Source organism: Malaya genurostris, chromosome 2 (assembly GCF_030247185.1).
Source record: "Malaya genurostris strain Urasoe2022 chromosome 2, Malgen_1.1, whole genome shotgun sequence".
Lineage (NCBI taxonomy): Eukaryota > Metazoa > Arthropoda > Insecta > Diptera > Culicidae > Malaya > Malaya genurostris.
In genome coordinates, this window is record NC_080571.1 from 101,472,681 (window position 1) to 101,489,003 (window position 16,323).

Sequence of the window (16,323 nt, forward strand, 5' to 3'; positions counted from 1 at the left end):
TCCGATTAAAAAGGAACTTTGCACACGTGTTCAATATGACAAACCATTTATTTTTCACGAATCGAAAGACTAACTAGTATCAAGAATGACTTTCTTAAAAGAAGAATGGTTTTTGTAAGCACTTTTTCATTTCACTGTAGCTCAAAAACTGTTCATTGTTGTTGTTGTTGTTTAGATTAAAGAGGTTTTAACCTTAAGGTCATTCGCCTTTTTTCATAAATACGTTTATTTCATAGGCATTATACATAAGTTTTTCTTCGCCGTGGCATCCACAATACATAGTACTTTAAACCTAATACATTTCGATTATCATATTAGTATGTTGGTATTCATTAGTTAATCTAAACACTGTTTTTATCAAACAAGTTGCTATTATAAATTACATTAAATGGAATACATTTATTTTGTGCATGATCGTATAACTGATTCAGGTTTGTTTGTATCAGTTCATCACTTTTATTTAATATAAGATAGCTGGCTATTGGTTGAACTCATGAATTAGAAAACAGTCTAACATAAAATAAAATTTAAATTTCAACTCCAATGGACTAAATGAAATGCTGAAGAAGTTTCATGTAAGGAACGTCACGACAAGCAAGAATGTCGCGAACTAAGACATTGGATAATCTACCTTGAGTACACAAGGAATTCATTAGTTGAGATCTGACATCACGATACTCCACGCATGTCCAAACGACATGGTCAATACACCCAAACCTCCATTTACGTAACTTATATATGTATATATGTTTTAATATACGTACACATGTTTGCAAATATTTGTATTTCTTAATACATATAAATATTGCTGAAGTAAAAACAATCATTTGTATGTATAAATATTTACACATATATGCAGACGAGTGAGTGTGTAAGCATACATACATAACACATGGATCAATAAGTCCCGAGACTAAAGCAGAGATGGCGCTCGTAGTAAACCAGTAACCACGTCTTTCTAGAGTACTAATCTTTGCTTGAAACGGGTCAAAATTTTAAGTCGATCCGACCAGAAACATCTGAGTTATCGAGGTTGGAATACAGTCGTTTTGTAGTTTGTTTAAAAAATGGAAAAAAAAACCGAGTTTCGTGCTTTGATAAAACATTGTTTTTTAATGGGTAAAAACACCGTGCAAGCGAAACAATGGATTGAAAAATGTTATCCGGACTCTTGTCCATCAAAAGCAACGATTTGTCGGTGGTTCGCCGAGTTTAAACGTGGTCGTACCGACACAAATAACGCGGAACGCTCGGGTAGACCTGTGGAAGCCGGTAAATGTGAGTGAAGTGACAAAAATTATAATGAAAGATCGTAAAGTGAAGCTCCGTGAGATTGCTGAGATGACACAGATATCATATGGAAGTGTATTTACTATCCTTCATGAAAAATTGAGCATGAAAAAGGTTTTTCCAAGTGGGTGCCGCGATTGCTTTCGATCAAGACAATGCACCCTGACACAAGTCGATGAAAACAATGGCGAAATTGAACGAATTGGGCTTTGATCTGCTTCCCCACCCCCCATACTCGCCAGATTTAGCCCCCAGTGACTACTGGCTCTTTACTGATCTTAAAAAAATGCTCCAGGGAAAAAGATGTGGCTCAAATGAGGAGGTTATCGCTGAAACTGGAGCTTATTTTGAAGCGAATGATTTTTTTTATAAACATGGTATTGAAAAATTGGAAAAACGTTGGAATCATTGTATAACCCTAAAAGGTGATTATGTTGATGAATAAAAAAAAATTTGCAAAAAAATGTTGTTTCCATTGTCAGTCTCGGAACTTATTGATCCATGTGTTTGGGTGTATCGCGGTAACCTTCGCCACAAACACAATGATTAGTCTCGGAAAGTCCAATTCGAAGAGGATGTGCATCTAACGAGTAATGATTGGACATGAGTCTGGACATCACACGAATGAAATCCCTACTCACATCCAGTCCCCTGAACCATGCCTTTGTCGATATTTTCGGAATAATTAAGTGCATCCACCGACCCAGATCATCTTTATCCCAAGAAGCTTGCCAGCTGGCAAGTGTTCTTTGGCGAGACGCGCTATAGAATTCGTTGAAAGCAATCGGTCTCTCATAAATTTCACCCTCAATAGTACCACGTTTGGCTAAAATATCGGCTCTTTCATTGCCTGGAATGGAGCAATGAGCCGGGACCCAAACTATTGAGATTTGATAATTATTATTCAATATGACGTTCAGGCACTGTTTTATTTTGCCCAAGAAAAAAGGTTCATTTTGGCAAGCAACGTTTGAGCGAATGGCTTCAATTGCACTCAGACTATCTGTGAAGATAAAATAATGGTTTGGAGATAATGTGACGATTACACTCAAACTATAATGAGCTGCTGCTAACTCTGCTATATGAACAGATTCAGGTTCTTGAAGCCTAAATGAAACCGAAACATTATTGTTGAATGTACCAAACTCAGTAGCCTCTTCAATTCGTGATCCGTCCGTGTTAAATATTTTCTCAGAGTCAATATGCCTGAACTTACTTGTAAATATTTTTGGGATTTCCAACGAGCGTAGGTGTTCCGGGATTTCACGCACTTCGCGCTGCATGGATGTGTCGAAAAATAAAGTTGAGTCAGGGACATTTAGGAGGCTGACACGGATAGGAATATATCTTGAAGGGTCATAAATCTTGTTTGAGATTAAAGCTCAACTAGCCTTTCGAAGTTATTAATAACCAGGGGATTCAGTACCTCACATCTTATTAGCAGTCGCGATGAAAGCTCCCAAAAACGATCTTTAAATGGAAGAACTACCACCAGAACTTCAAGACTTATTGTATGTGTCGAATGCATGCAGCCTAAAGCAATTCGCAAACAACGATATTGAATTCGCTCTAATTTGATAATATGAGAGTTTGCAGCGGAACGAAAGCAAACGCATCCATATTCCATCACTGAAAGTATCGTTGTCTGATACAATTTTATTAGATCTTCCGGGTGAAGTTTGTTCGATGAAAATTTACTCTTTGTTGGCATTTTGTTATCAGATACCTAATGTGTCCTCCCCACAAGGATGGCTTTTATCGTATCAAAGAACGTTCACTGGCAACTCTTCAACGATTGAATCAGTGCCATCAAAGAGAGTTGGAAATCATCGCAACAACAAAAACCCGGCATGGCTCATTAACATAGAATCGACACCAGTGCGAGAGCGAATTTCTCTCGATGACATTTCTGAGAATCAAAGGTTAGCACGCTGCTGTGGGGATATTCTCTGAAGCAACAAACGGTCGCTTATTCTCGTTTCGCGATCCGATTCTATACAGGCAGTTGATAATTGCGATAGAATCATTTTACTGTTGCCGCTTATTCTAACTACGTGCAAATAACCTTTTTATAAATTGTGTCTATGAAAATGTCTGTGAATGTTTCACACAAGGGTTTTGAAATATTGCAACCTAGTATGAGAATCATCAAGTTGAATCATCGACTCGATTTTCTGCGATAATTGTCAACTTGCGATTCTCTCTTGGGAAATTCCACACAGCAACGATCATTATCAGACTGTAATTTATTTCAAGGGCCGTGAAAAACTCAGAGTATGAAGTGAAGCGAAGGAATGTAGAAAAATTCTTTCGCGGTTCATGCATTGAGAGACTCGAGTTCTTGTAGCATCTTCTACCGGATTGAAAATGTTGTATACAATATAGATAGCAATATAGCAGCTTCTGTCAAATTTTCGGCAATCACCAACACTGCCTCCCCACGTGAATTTGGAATCAAACCACACCCCGAGGTATTTGAAAGTCAAAACCTATTGGATCATTCATCCCAACATATAAAGCTGATGCTGCGCGGGATCATGCTTTCTTGAAAAGACGACCAGCTCTGTTTGCTCCGCAGAGAATTCCATACCCAGATGAACTGCCCAAACGGACAAGTTATCTAAGGTATCTTGCAATGGTTTATGCAGATCAATAGCTTTGGGTCCAGTAACTGAAACTACGCCATCATCTCCCAATTGTCTTAGTGTACAAGCGGTCTGAGACATGAGCCTTACGGGAGACCCATGTAGCTAATTCTGAATGTTACCAAATCGCCATGTTAAAAATGCATGCGTTTCTCTGACGAAAGGTTGTGCAAATAATTATTTATAACCGCTGGGAGTTCATGTTGGTGGAGCTTGTCTGAAAGAACATCAATGGAAACTGAATCAATGCTCCTTTAATGTCTAAAAATACAGATGCCAATAAAATCATTCGCCTCTTCGGGCCAGAAAAACTTTCTGAGCCTATGTGCGGGGGTTGAGAATCGAACCCAGGCGGGCTGCGTGAAAGACATCGACTAACCCAACACGCTACACCCATCCCCTAAAACTGTTCATTGTACAAAAATTATGTCAAAGAAAAAGTTGTAAGAAATTGATTAAGCACTCCAAAAAAAGCATACACTGAAAACAAAGACAAAAATTGAAAAGCTATAGAAAAAAAAGTTTCTTTTAATTGTTTTATTTTAAGGGGGGAAAACGTTGGGGTCTGGTTTTTTATAAAAAATTGGTGCAGTAGTTTTTGAATGACGATGGACACGGACTTTTAAAACCTGCTTTCGAGGAAAACGCGTTTTAAGGTTTTTTCAATCATATTTTTTCTTTTATAATTTATAATAACGAAACATTTCAAGAATGTTTTGTCATGTTTTGAAGTCAATCGAAGTAGAAATCTTGGGCCTGTGCGCCGAGCTCTTGCTTCTTCGTAGAATGAGATAGCCCTAGATAAAAGTCCATAACTTCCAGAGTTTCGTTCCAATAGGCTTGAAAATTTCGCAGAAAATTCTTCGAGTGTTTTACTATAAGAAAATATAAAGAAAATAATTAATTATTTATCAAAAGTGTTAGACTCTACCCCCTCTTAAACTTAAACATGAAATTCGCATTTGTTGTTGGTTTGCTACTACGAATCCTTCCAGGTCGGGGCTCTAACATACGACAGCTGGCGTGTAAGATGTTAGTCAACACATACACATATAGCCTCATGATGGTCAATTATGAATACTAATGGTTCATACAGGGTCCGGCACTCGAAGTGTAACCAACTTCAGACCTTCGAGCCTGGCGTCAAGGTAAATGCGACATATTATCGGGAAAGTATTCTGGAGGGTTGCTTTGAAGCCGTGGGCAGACAAACATTTCGGTGGCAGACCATGGACGTTTCAGCAGGACTCGGCACCGTCTCACAAAGCTCGAGTGAACCAAGAATGGCTGAAAAACAACGTTCCGAACTTTATCACGTCCACACAATGGCTCTCGAATTCACCAGATGCGAATCCAATGGATTATTCTCTTTGGGCCATTTTGGAGAGCAAAGTCCGAACTAAAAGATACACCAGTCTCAAGGCGCTGAAAAAAGTTATTGTCCGCGAGTGGGCCAAAATACCTACAAGTCGCATTCGGGCAGCTTGCGATTCGTTTTTTGACCGTCTCAAGGCCATAGTCAAGGCAAAAGGTGGTCATATCGAGCAAAAGTGAATTGATTCTGAATTTTGTATTATTTTTACACATTTTGTACTTTGAATTAAGTAAAAGTAATTTTCCAAACTGAATTTATGGCCTTTTTAATTGGTTACACTTCGAGTGCCGGACCCTGTAGTTCTAATGCAAAACTAATCAATAACAATAAAAATTGAATTAGGATATATTCAAATTGTGTAATATTCACAAATCCATTACAAATCAATGAGAGTCTCCTTTTTACAAGCCAACAAATCGTGTGGTTAGCCCACTACGCTCAATTACTGAAAATATTCCTGGTTTCTATGTGTCGGTTTTGCCTGTTATGCTTTGTGCGACGATTCGTTCAACACAAGCGGTTAAAATTTTGCGCTCATTTTTGGGACTACTTTGCGCCTTAATGAATAACGCCACACTGTTAATTCATGGATTTTCAGAATATTATTTCCGGTTCTAGAATAACAGGGTGATAAGAGAAAAAAAACGATTTGTGTTTTTTTCATAAATGACCATATAAAGAGCAGTAATTTCCTTGTAAAATGTTTTTTTTTGGTTTTTCGATCTTGTCAGAAGACCAAATAGTTAGTCTCAAAATAGTTAGGCCGGTCTTTAGTTTCCGTTTCTGGAAGTACCATAAATAGTAGTCGAATATTGGGAATAATGGTTGGGAATGATACACACTCCTATTCCTCAGATATGGCTGATCCATATTTCATAAGCATAAAACAAAATGAAGGGTGTTATGGTCTCATAATAATATCTTAATTTTATCAGAATCGAACTTCCGGTTCCAGGAATTTTAAGGAATCAGGATTATTTTAAACTGTCGCTTAGAACGACGATACATGAAACGGAAAAAAACTGAAAACTAATCACATTTACAATCACAATTCTAGTTGATGGCTATGAGAAATGACTTTGGCTTTACCGATTTGGTTCCGAATAGTTTGAACTCAAGACTATTCTAATATGTGGGTTATGTTATTTGATGGCCATTCGAACCTGGAAGTACCAGAAATAGTGTAATTTACTTCAATTTCTTAGAGATGACTCAACGGATCTGGGAACTGTTTCAATTCGCAGGTTATGGCAGTTGATGCTCAAACAAACTATTTTGTTTTCTTTCATCTTTTTTGACTCAAACAAAGAATTTTGTTTTCTTTTTTTGTTTTGTAAAAAAATATATTTTGGAGAATAACCCGATTTCTTATTGAATAATATTTCCGCTTTCTGGAAGGAGGCTGTAGCTTCCCGAGTGAATGTAAATACCAATAATCATTGGAATACTTGATATTTGTTTGACATTTCATTAAAGAAATCAGGCATTGTCATTGCATCTTATATTACTATCGATGAAATATTTCAATTGTATTTAGTACAACTAAATAGCAATTTGAAAAACTACCTCAGAATTAGATTAGATAAATGTAACAACTCTCTAAGAAATTCATCATTTTGATTTTATTTACCTTGGTTTAATATTACAATGACAGAATTGTTGTTATTTTCTCATGCAGACTTACTTATTATTTTCGATATTTTAAATTTTATTTCAAACAAAATGATTTTAAGTTTTACCATTGATTTTTTTAATAATAATGCTTCTCTTGGTTTGTCAATCTCTTCTACTCGGGTTCCAACTGTAAATGATTTTTTACTTACCAACTTATTTGTAATAGGATTTTTGCCTTTCTCATATAGAAAGGTTATGCAATCACTGTGAAAACCGACGTTTGAACCAAGGCCCGGAAGGCCGAGTGTCATATACCATTCGACTCAGTTCGTCGAGTACGCAAAATGTCTGTGTGTATGTGTATATGTGTGTATATGTGCGTATGTGTGTATGTAACGATTTTTTGCACTAACTTTTCTCGGAGATGGCTGAACCGATTTTCACAAACTTAGACTCAAATGAAAGGTCTTGTGGTCCCATATAAAATTCCTGAATATTATTTGGATCCGACTTGCGGTTCCGGAAGTATGAGATAAAATGTGAAAAAATTGTGAAAATAAGTGCACCAACTTTTTTCGGAGATGGCTGAACCGATTTTCACAAACTTAGATTCCAATTAAACCTTTTAGGTCCCATACTAAATTCCTGAATTTTATTTAGATCTAATTTCCGGTTCCGGAGTTATGGGGTTAAATGAGCAACAAAATGAAAATATGTTTTCTAACTTTTCTCATAGATGGCGCGACCGATTTTCACAAACTTAGGTAAATGAATGGTACTGCGGTCCTATACGTAAATTCTGAATTTCATCCGGATCTGACTTTCGGATTCGGGAATATAGGGTAAAATGTGTTACAAATTTTATACCATCACTAAAAAGGGCGGAAAACCTTAAAAAGTTTTCTAAATCGACCTCAAATCTTCTCCTATTGATAGTTTTTATCAGTAGATGGTCAAACAAACCGATTTAAGTTCATTTAGGGCAAAGACATCATATTAACAAGATATCCAGCTCTGACATTTCCCGAACAAATCATTGGCAACATCCTTTTTTGCGAGCATGTCGCCCTCAGATGAGTCCGCATCGAATCTCATACATAAAAGTAGGGGAGAGAAATGTCAAATTCGTGCGCGCCAAAATAGCAGGGCTGCGCACCCATACAATTGGCAAGATATGTTGAATGTGATGCCGTGCGATGGCGTTGCTGAACTGAAGATTGATTTCACTCCAAGCTGACAGGGTCTGTTTAGGGGTTAGCCAAATTTTGTGCTAGGGCACATAACCGTTTTCATTATTTTTACGTTTCGTCTTTGACTCATCAGTGCAGAGCAGTTCAAATTGAACTGTCTAGTGCTAAACTCGGCAGTTCAATTTGAACCGCTAAGCAGACGTAAAGTTTCTGCTACTTACAGAACACTTTTTGTTTTGCAACGAAGTGCAATATCTTTTCTGACGTGCCGAACGAAAACGTGTTTTCGACTATTTCTGGCCGATGCAGGTATGGTAAAAATAACGATTTAAGTTGTTCTGTCAAGTATCGAAGAAAATTATTTTGAAAAATACCACAGTACTATTTACGATAGTATGATTGATATGAGAATGGCATCATTACACCACTAGGTGGATTAAAACATGTTTTTACTAAACAAAACAATTTCGATCAACCGCAATCAGGAAATTACTAATTATTTGAACAGAATACTATTGAAATTTTTTGCAAGAAGATGATTTAGAGTAAAACTTGTGATCATTCTCCCATAACAGCAATAAATTAATTTGAATTACCCTCATGTCAGAAAATAACTTTTGGTTAGAATTAGACGCACTCGGTTTTCTTCAAGTTTTAAATTCATTCTTCTGGCGATTCCATGGAAAATTTTGCCTGGCTATATTGTGTAAAAAGTCTAAATATAAAAAATCTCTATCCACAAACCATGAAAAACGTAAATAAATGCAAAACTCTTTCAAACACAAAAATTAAACTATTTTATATTTTCTTTTTTTTTTCTGTAAAATACAACCTTTTTTCAGAACATATCCAAAAATAATCCAAATAGTTCAAAAGTTATGATTTTTTTTTTAAATGGTGGATAAATGCATTATTTGAAATTTTATATCAATTATAATTTATTTTTTTTTAAGAGGCGGATAGGGTCTAACACATTTAAACAATCATTTTTTTTTATATTTTCCCATAGGAAAACATTTCAAGAATATTCTGTGAAATTTTCAAGCCTATTGGAATGAAACTCTGGAAGTTATGGACCTTTATCTATGCTTATCTCATTCTACGAAGAAGCAAGAGCTCGGCGCACAGACCCAGGATTCCTACTTCGATTGACTTAAAATCTTGACAAACATTCTTGAAATGTTTTATAATTACGAAATACAAAAAAAATATATGTTTTTTTAAGTGTTAGACCCTGCGGGACCCCTAGAAAAATATATTGTTTCCTTCCTACACTTTAAACACGTTATTCTCGAAAGCAGATTTTGAAAATCCGTGTCCATTGTCATTCTAAAACTACTTCATAAATTATTTTCAAAATTTGTACACACTTTTTATATGTATAATACTAGACCACTATATTTTCCTTTTTTGTTGCTTTGGAGAGATTTAACAGCTACAAAATGGAGAATTTTTGTGCCTTCCCTAAAAGACACAAAAATGCGTGCCACATTAGAGCAAGTTCAGCAGCTGAAAGTTTTATATGGGCGATTTATAATAGAACTAAAATTGAAACAAACGTATCCCCAGCCAGCCGTTCTAGTTTTATTTATTCGAACAGTTCTACTGTCAAACTTAAAACTGGTATACACTGCCGTTCTATTTTTTGTATTTTTGAAACACTAGTAATACGCTGCTGGGGCTGCTGGTTTTTCTTGTTATAATTTTCAGATTTATATTTTAAAACTAACATAAATTATGCATCTAGAACTGTAACACTCCTGAACATGACTATTTGTTCCGATTCCTGAACATTACAATCACACAACATTGTGCTTCATGTGAACACGTAACATCATGTAAACTCGGTAAGTAAGTTGATAGTGTTGAATGTAAGTAACAAACTAAATTTGATTCCACTACGAAAGGTTTGTAACGTTGGACAAACTGTTTAATGTATAACACATACCCTAAACTACAATGACAAAGATAGGAATCGCAGTAAACCTAGATTCGATTTTCAACGGCTTTAAAACCATAAACAAAATATAGAGATTGTTTGATTTTGGGACAATCGATACAAATTAATTATAGAAAATGTCTTAAAGACCTTTCTATTAAAAGCACATAAAAACAAATATAAAAAATAAAAATAAAAACTTTGAAAACCAGTTGTTATAACTAAAGACCAAGAGCTAAGCCAATGATGTTTTCAGAACAAGAATCCATTATCTGAAGCATTTTTAAGTACTAAAAAGTAATACTCCTTTCTATTTCACGATCACAACTATCAGAGCCAATATTATAATGGTGTCAAAAATCATACAACAAATATTGCTAACCTTTAAAAACTATTGATCTTCACTGCCAAATGATATACAAATGATGCTAATTACTTCGCTTTGTTACACTTCGTTTTGTTCCCTGATTGCAGTAACATCACCAACCGGGACACACCTTGACTTAAGCCAATATTAACTTCTTTCCTGTTATGGAAGACAAAAAACATCACTGGAATTAACACTTTCCGCACATCGAAAACGTTCTACTCGCGACGCGCTCCGATCGACGACTGATTCCCAGTTTTCGAAAAACCTACAATGAAATTCTCTTATCGAATGCGTCATGTAGACCACACTGTTTTTGGTGTGTTCTTTTCGAAGAGCTGCCTCGCGATGCTCCCCAACCGCTTAAACATACGCACCATGCTGCCGCCCGCGACGCTAAACGTCTTAATGAAATTCGCGCGCGCACTTGCAATCCAAAGCTGCTCTGCTATGAGCCCTGCCTACCAACACATAGTACGGCAAAGTACACCACAGACAGAGATCGCTGGGAAAACCGCTGATTTCAGAAAACGATACGGCGTACGCCACTTTTGCCACAATTCACACTCGAAGGATGACATCGAAAATGAGTGCTCACTGCTCCGCTCCGGCTCGCTCGTATGCAACAAAACTCTCTGTTTTGACCGGTGACCAGCGAAGCTTGAAAGGTGGCCCGCACTACCATGCGTTAAGTCGGCACTCACGCATACCCGCGAAGTCGATCGTTTTTCACACCCACTTTGAACTGTAGCCGCACGACTGCTTCGATCCAGTCGATCTTGCTGATGCTTCGGAAGGCAATTTATCAAGCATACTCACGGCTGGAATCGAAAATCGACGACAGAGTGCTATTCTATGTAGAGCGGATTTGGCTGCCGTGCTAATCGTTATAGGACAAGTAGCTTGACGGCGCACAGCTACGTGGATGCCGCCGACTGAAATCCACATCAAGGTAAACTTACATACGATCCGCTGTTGGTTACCTTGTGGACAGACCACGAGGTCGAACACGTCAGAACTTAATGCTGTTGGGCTGAAGTTTAATCGTGATCATTGCATCGTCTATAGCGTAAGCAACAATTCAATAACCTGGATCTATGAGGTACGAAACTAATTAAAATAAAAAAAACGAATCCTGTTTCAAATGAATGGCCTTTTTTACATAACAACATTTACCTACAATGAAGTTTACATTACTTCAAAGTTATGTCTAGACTGGATCTACAAGTGCATCTGTATGCGAAAAACTTACAAATCGGACTGTCATGAAAAAATTACATGCATGGCCAGAGCTAAGATCCTACGGACACGACAAATCTTTTCAGGCAAGGATTGGAACATACGACATAAATACGAAAGGTTACGTAGGTTAGAAATAAGGATTCTCTTTTTGCCAAAAATCATATTCCAAAATTCACTGCAGACAATGTCTAACCATTCAATTTGTAGTTGACGTCTTCGACAACCTATTAGAAAACTTTGTCGAATAGTGAATAGCAATGCAACTTTCGCACATATTTCCCAGTGCTACAAAAATAGTATAGTCAATAGAGTACAACAATGTAAATTAATAAGTGATTTTACTGAGATGAATTGATGAAATTCAATGTAGTAAAAACCGGAATGCTCATTGACGAAATTTACAATACTGATGTCAACGGAGTGAACCATTCAACTAATTATATAGATATAACTAATATATAGAGATATTTTACTAACAATCATCTGATTAGTAAAGTCACCATGTTATTTTACCGATAACTCGATTTTCAATCAATTAATTGTGATAAAATTGAATACAATATTTTTGCTACTGCTCTAAGAAGCAATACCGCAGAAAAAGTAGTTCGAAAATTGTTCAATACTGCTGCTAAGTTTCTCTTTGCCGTGGCATCAACAATACATAGTACTTTTAGCCTAATACATTTCTAATATCATATTAGTATGTTGGTATTCATTAGTTAATCTAAACACTGTTTTTATCAAGCGATTTGCTATTATAAATTATACTAAAAATAAACATTTATTTTGTACATGATCTTATAACTATTTCAGGTTTGTTTGTATCAGTTCATCACTTTTATTCAATATAATACAGCTGGCTATTAGTTGAACTCATGGAAGAGAAAGGAGTCTAACATAAAATAAAATTTAAATTGGAACTCCAATGGACTTAATGAAATGATAAAGAAGTTTCATGTAAAGAAGGTCACAACAAGCAAGAATGTCGCGAACTGGGACATTGGATAGTCTACCTTGGGTACGCAAGGAATTTATTAGTTTAGATCTGACATCACGATATTCCACGCATGTCCAAACGACATGATCAATATCGCGATAACCTTCGCCACAAACACAATGATTAGTCTAGGAATGTCCAATTCGAAGGAGATGTGCATCTAACGTGTAGTGATTGAACATGAGTCTGGACATCACATGAATGAAATTCCTACTCACATCCAGTCCTTGAACCATGGCTTTGTCGATCTTTTAGGAATAATTGAGTGCATCCACCGAACCAGATCATCTTTATCCCAAGAAGCTTGCCAGCTGGTAGTACATAATTATGAGTAAATCCACTGTAAAGATACGACGCTTTTCTCAAATAAAGAAATTTCAAATAATCTCAATGTAAGGGTAATTCAGAGTTTGAACGAAAAATTGAAAATTTGGATTGTATTTTTATTGATTTTTCAACTCAATGCATTTTATTTCTTACGCTTTCAATCTGGTAATTTCTAAATTTGCACTCAAAGTAGAGAAACAATTTATAAGACACGTCTTCGTCATCTCTGTAAACACCTCACCAACGCGTAAGAAAAAGGCCAAGTTTCCCAAAACATATTTGGTTTGGCAGGCAATATGCATCTGTGGTCGACGAAACTGAAGCTTCACCACTACCGGAATGACAAACAATGAAATATACCGTGACGAATGCCTAAAGAAGAGATTATTACCATTCCTGAGTTGCAATGACGCTCCCTCGCTATTCAGGCCGGATTTGGCCAAAGATGTTTTGAAATGGTATAAAACGAGTGGAATCCATGTTGTACTAAAAAAGGTCCATTCACCAAACTGCTCGGAGTTGCGACCTATCGAATGGTATTGGGCTCTCGTAAAGAGAGAACTCTCACAATATGAACAATAAGCTAAAACTATAAAAAAATTGAAAATCTTGGATAAAAGCAGAGAAGTTCGCACAGACCCTCATTGCTGATAGTTTCTTTATGCAGCCTAGTTATGTAACTGCTGTTAGTTTTGAGATGATTAATATTGCGTAATTCTTCTTCTTCACTTCTGGTGGCGTCACCTCACTTGAGATGACGCCGATTGATTGCACAGCGATTTAGCTATATTGCCAGTTAGTTTTCGTTTATAGTCCAATGGACTTTCTTTTCACTGGACTACAAGTGAAACCCTCGCTATGTGACAACGTGGAGTCACCGAAGTACGGATGAAAATTCTTTCTTTCTCGCGAAATACTCGAATTTGCACCGCACTAACACGATACGACGTGTTCACTCGTTGAGGGTTTCACCGGAAGTGATTGCGTAATTAAATGAATAAAAAATGTATCATGGATTAAACTACCAGTTGTGGGGTGTTCAGTTCATTCATTTCCATACGTATGAATATATGTATATAATAACTTGAAATAGTTTTTGTTATAAAGTCGGTTTTTGGAAATTATCCATTTTATAGTTGACTTAAACTACTAAAGAAAAGAGTTTTCTTAATATAAGGGAGACCAGGGCTAAACCGGACACTTTTTGTGTAGATTCAAACCTTCAGCATCCCGCAGAAGTGACCAACCCTAATTTCAATACACTCAAGTCTCTATTAATGCGATTTTTATGCGACTGCTTTTTATCTGACTTTTTTATGCGAATTTTCAAAGTTATGTGGTTTTTATGCGACTTTTTCTATGCAGTACATATCCCTCGCATAAAAAAAGACTTGAGTGTATTTCTGAAATCGTGAAACTAAACCGGACTTGTCATGAGACAAATTAGACTATAAAGCTACACACAAAATTTAAGAACGAATACAATGGGGTGCCAAATCTCAAGATATCTTAATTTCAACCTTTCGTGAGACTGACGTCTCAACCTCCAGCTAACTGACGTCTGCCTGTGTTTACAAAGTCAATCCATGGATAGAAATATTTGCTGGTTAATAAGATATTTAAGCTGTCCGATCTATCCTCGTGTCTATTCTGGCCCCGGTGTCCCCTAATCATTTCTTGAGTTTCGGAGCCTGGTTTTAAATTTATTCTGTATAGATTTTATCGCAAACAAGCTTTTTTCGGATATTAGCAGTAAATTTATTAATGTCAGTTGAAAATGTTATATTGATCTACTGCGTTTCTAAGATATTTACATTTACCTTTGTAAGGTTACATTGTTCTTACATAAGAATGGGGGCAACAATATTTCATCAGTGCATGCATCAAAGTAGGCACTCGTGTGCCCAGATTGATGCAATTGAATGCCTTGATTTTTTAATTGGCAGTTCTATAATTTTAAATCAACACTTCATTTTGCTTTGAAAATAAAAAACTTTGGAGTAATTCTATATTCCTTAAAGTGCTCCAAATATGTGCATATATTTTTTCATGCATATAAATTTTCCAAACACGTTTTCTGTACATAGTCCGAGCATGATATTTAATTCAGTTGAGTATTTGCGTTTTACACTGCGACCTAAAACTGTGTTATTGATTCTTTGAATAATAGAAAACACACCTATAAACAACATAGAACCCCGATTCTATGCTGCAATCGAGTCCGACTGTTTCGAATTTTTCATTCAGTATTACAATCGAGTTCTAGTTTACTATACAGAATGGAATTTTCACATTCGATCAGGGTGATTCGGTCCGGCGGCCGTACAGAATCGGAATGAATTATCACAGAAAACAAATGTCCAGAATTCATTTCAGTTCCGTCCATTTTTCCATGATTGGTATCTATCGCTAAATTAGCGTCCAGGTGATGTTTTAAAACTATTGTTTAATGTGTTGTGAATAGAAATTGATGCACTCGATTCTCAATCGATGAGCTGTTTTTGTATTGATCAGAATGTTCTTTATTTTGTCAAATAAATTTAGTGATTAAATTATTATATTGCACATTTTCGATTGTTAGTAGCACCGTTAGTTGCTACTCCATAAGAACCCATTAAGGTTGCAAAATGTTGCTTTGAAGCCACATGCTTCCAGATAACTCGCTATCTCTCATTATGCAAACTTCATTGAACTCCGCAATAGAATAGAAATTAAACTTCGCAATATAATATAAATCGCGAAATCCTCTACCATTTCACATGGATCACAGATAATTTTGTAGGAAGAAAACTTTTGACAACTGCAAAACGGTCTGACATTTATGGAAAAAGTTAATAAAGGAAAATCGGCGCAAGTTCCGAACTATCTACTATTGGACGTAATATGATTTGACCTCCTTTTATTGTGCTATGGCGGTTGATCTGAGCATACATATTACTTACTACGAGTTCTAATTCTACTTCTCATGAGGAGTGATATCTGCTCGATTCTCTCTAGCTTTTTTTTCTATTTTCTTTTTTCTCATGATTCCACTTGAGCTGTCTTATACCGTTTTCGTTTTTGAACCTACACGCGGGCGACTCTGACTCCGAGTAAAACGAACACGTGGTACGCTCCCTAAACAACAACTCATGAAAAAAAGAAAAAATTAACAAACTCGCATGGATGCGCGATGCGACCCGAGAAAATTTCCAAAGCGAAACTACGCGATAGGAGTCCGATCTAGAGCGACTCCAGGTTGCTAAAACAAACACATCAAAAGTTGTTTGGCAACTCTGGGTCAGCTCTAGGGCTGCTCTGATCAATAAACAAAAACAGTATTAGTAAGCCGGTCGCT

General features: G+C 36.4%; 1 protein-coding gene and 1 long non-coding RNA gene across 2 annotated transcripts in view; both read right to left on the reverse strand.

The window, feature by feature from the left end:
• The window catches only part of LOC131430349 (glucose dehydrogenase [FAD, quinone]), a 63,535-nt gene extending 52,651 nt beyond the window's left edge, over positions 1–10,884 (reverse strand). Inside the window, exon 1 of the mRNA XM_058595252.1 lies at positions 10,436–10,884. The gene's annotated coding sequence lies outside the window, so the exon portion shown is untranslated. The remainder of the gene's footprint in view (positions 1–10,435) is intronic.
• A 2,310-nt stretch (positions 10,885–13,194) lies between these two features.
• LOC131432934 (uncharacterized) lies at positions 13,195–13,960 on the reverse strand. The gene is made up of 3 exons (XR_009229997.1): positions 13,626–13,960; positions 13,378–13,575; positions 13,195–13,317 (listed from the first exon to the last, which is right to left on the reverse strand). It is a non-coding gene; the product is annotated as an uncharacterized LOC131432934 (long non-coding RNA).
• Positions 13,961–16,323: the final 2,363 nt, after the last annotated feature.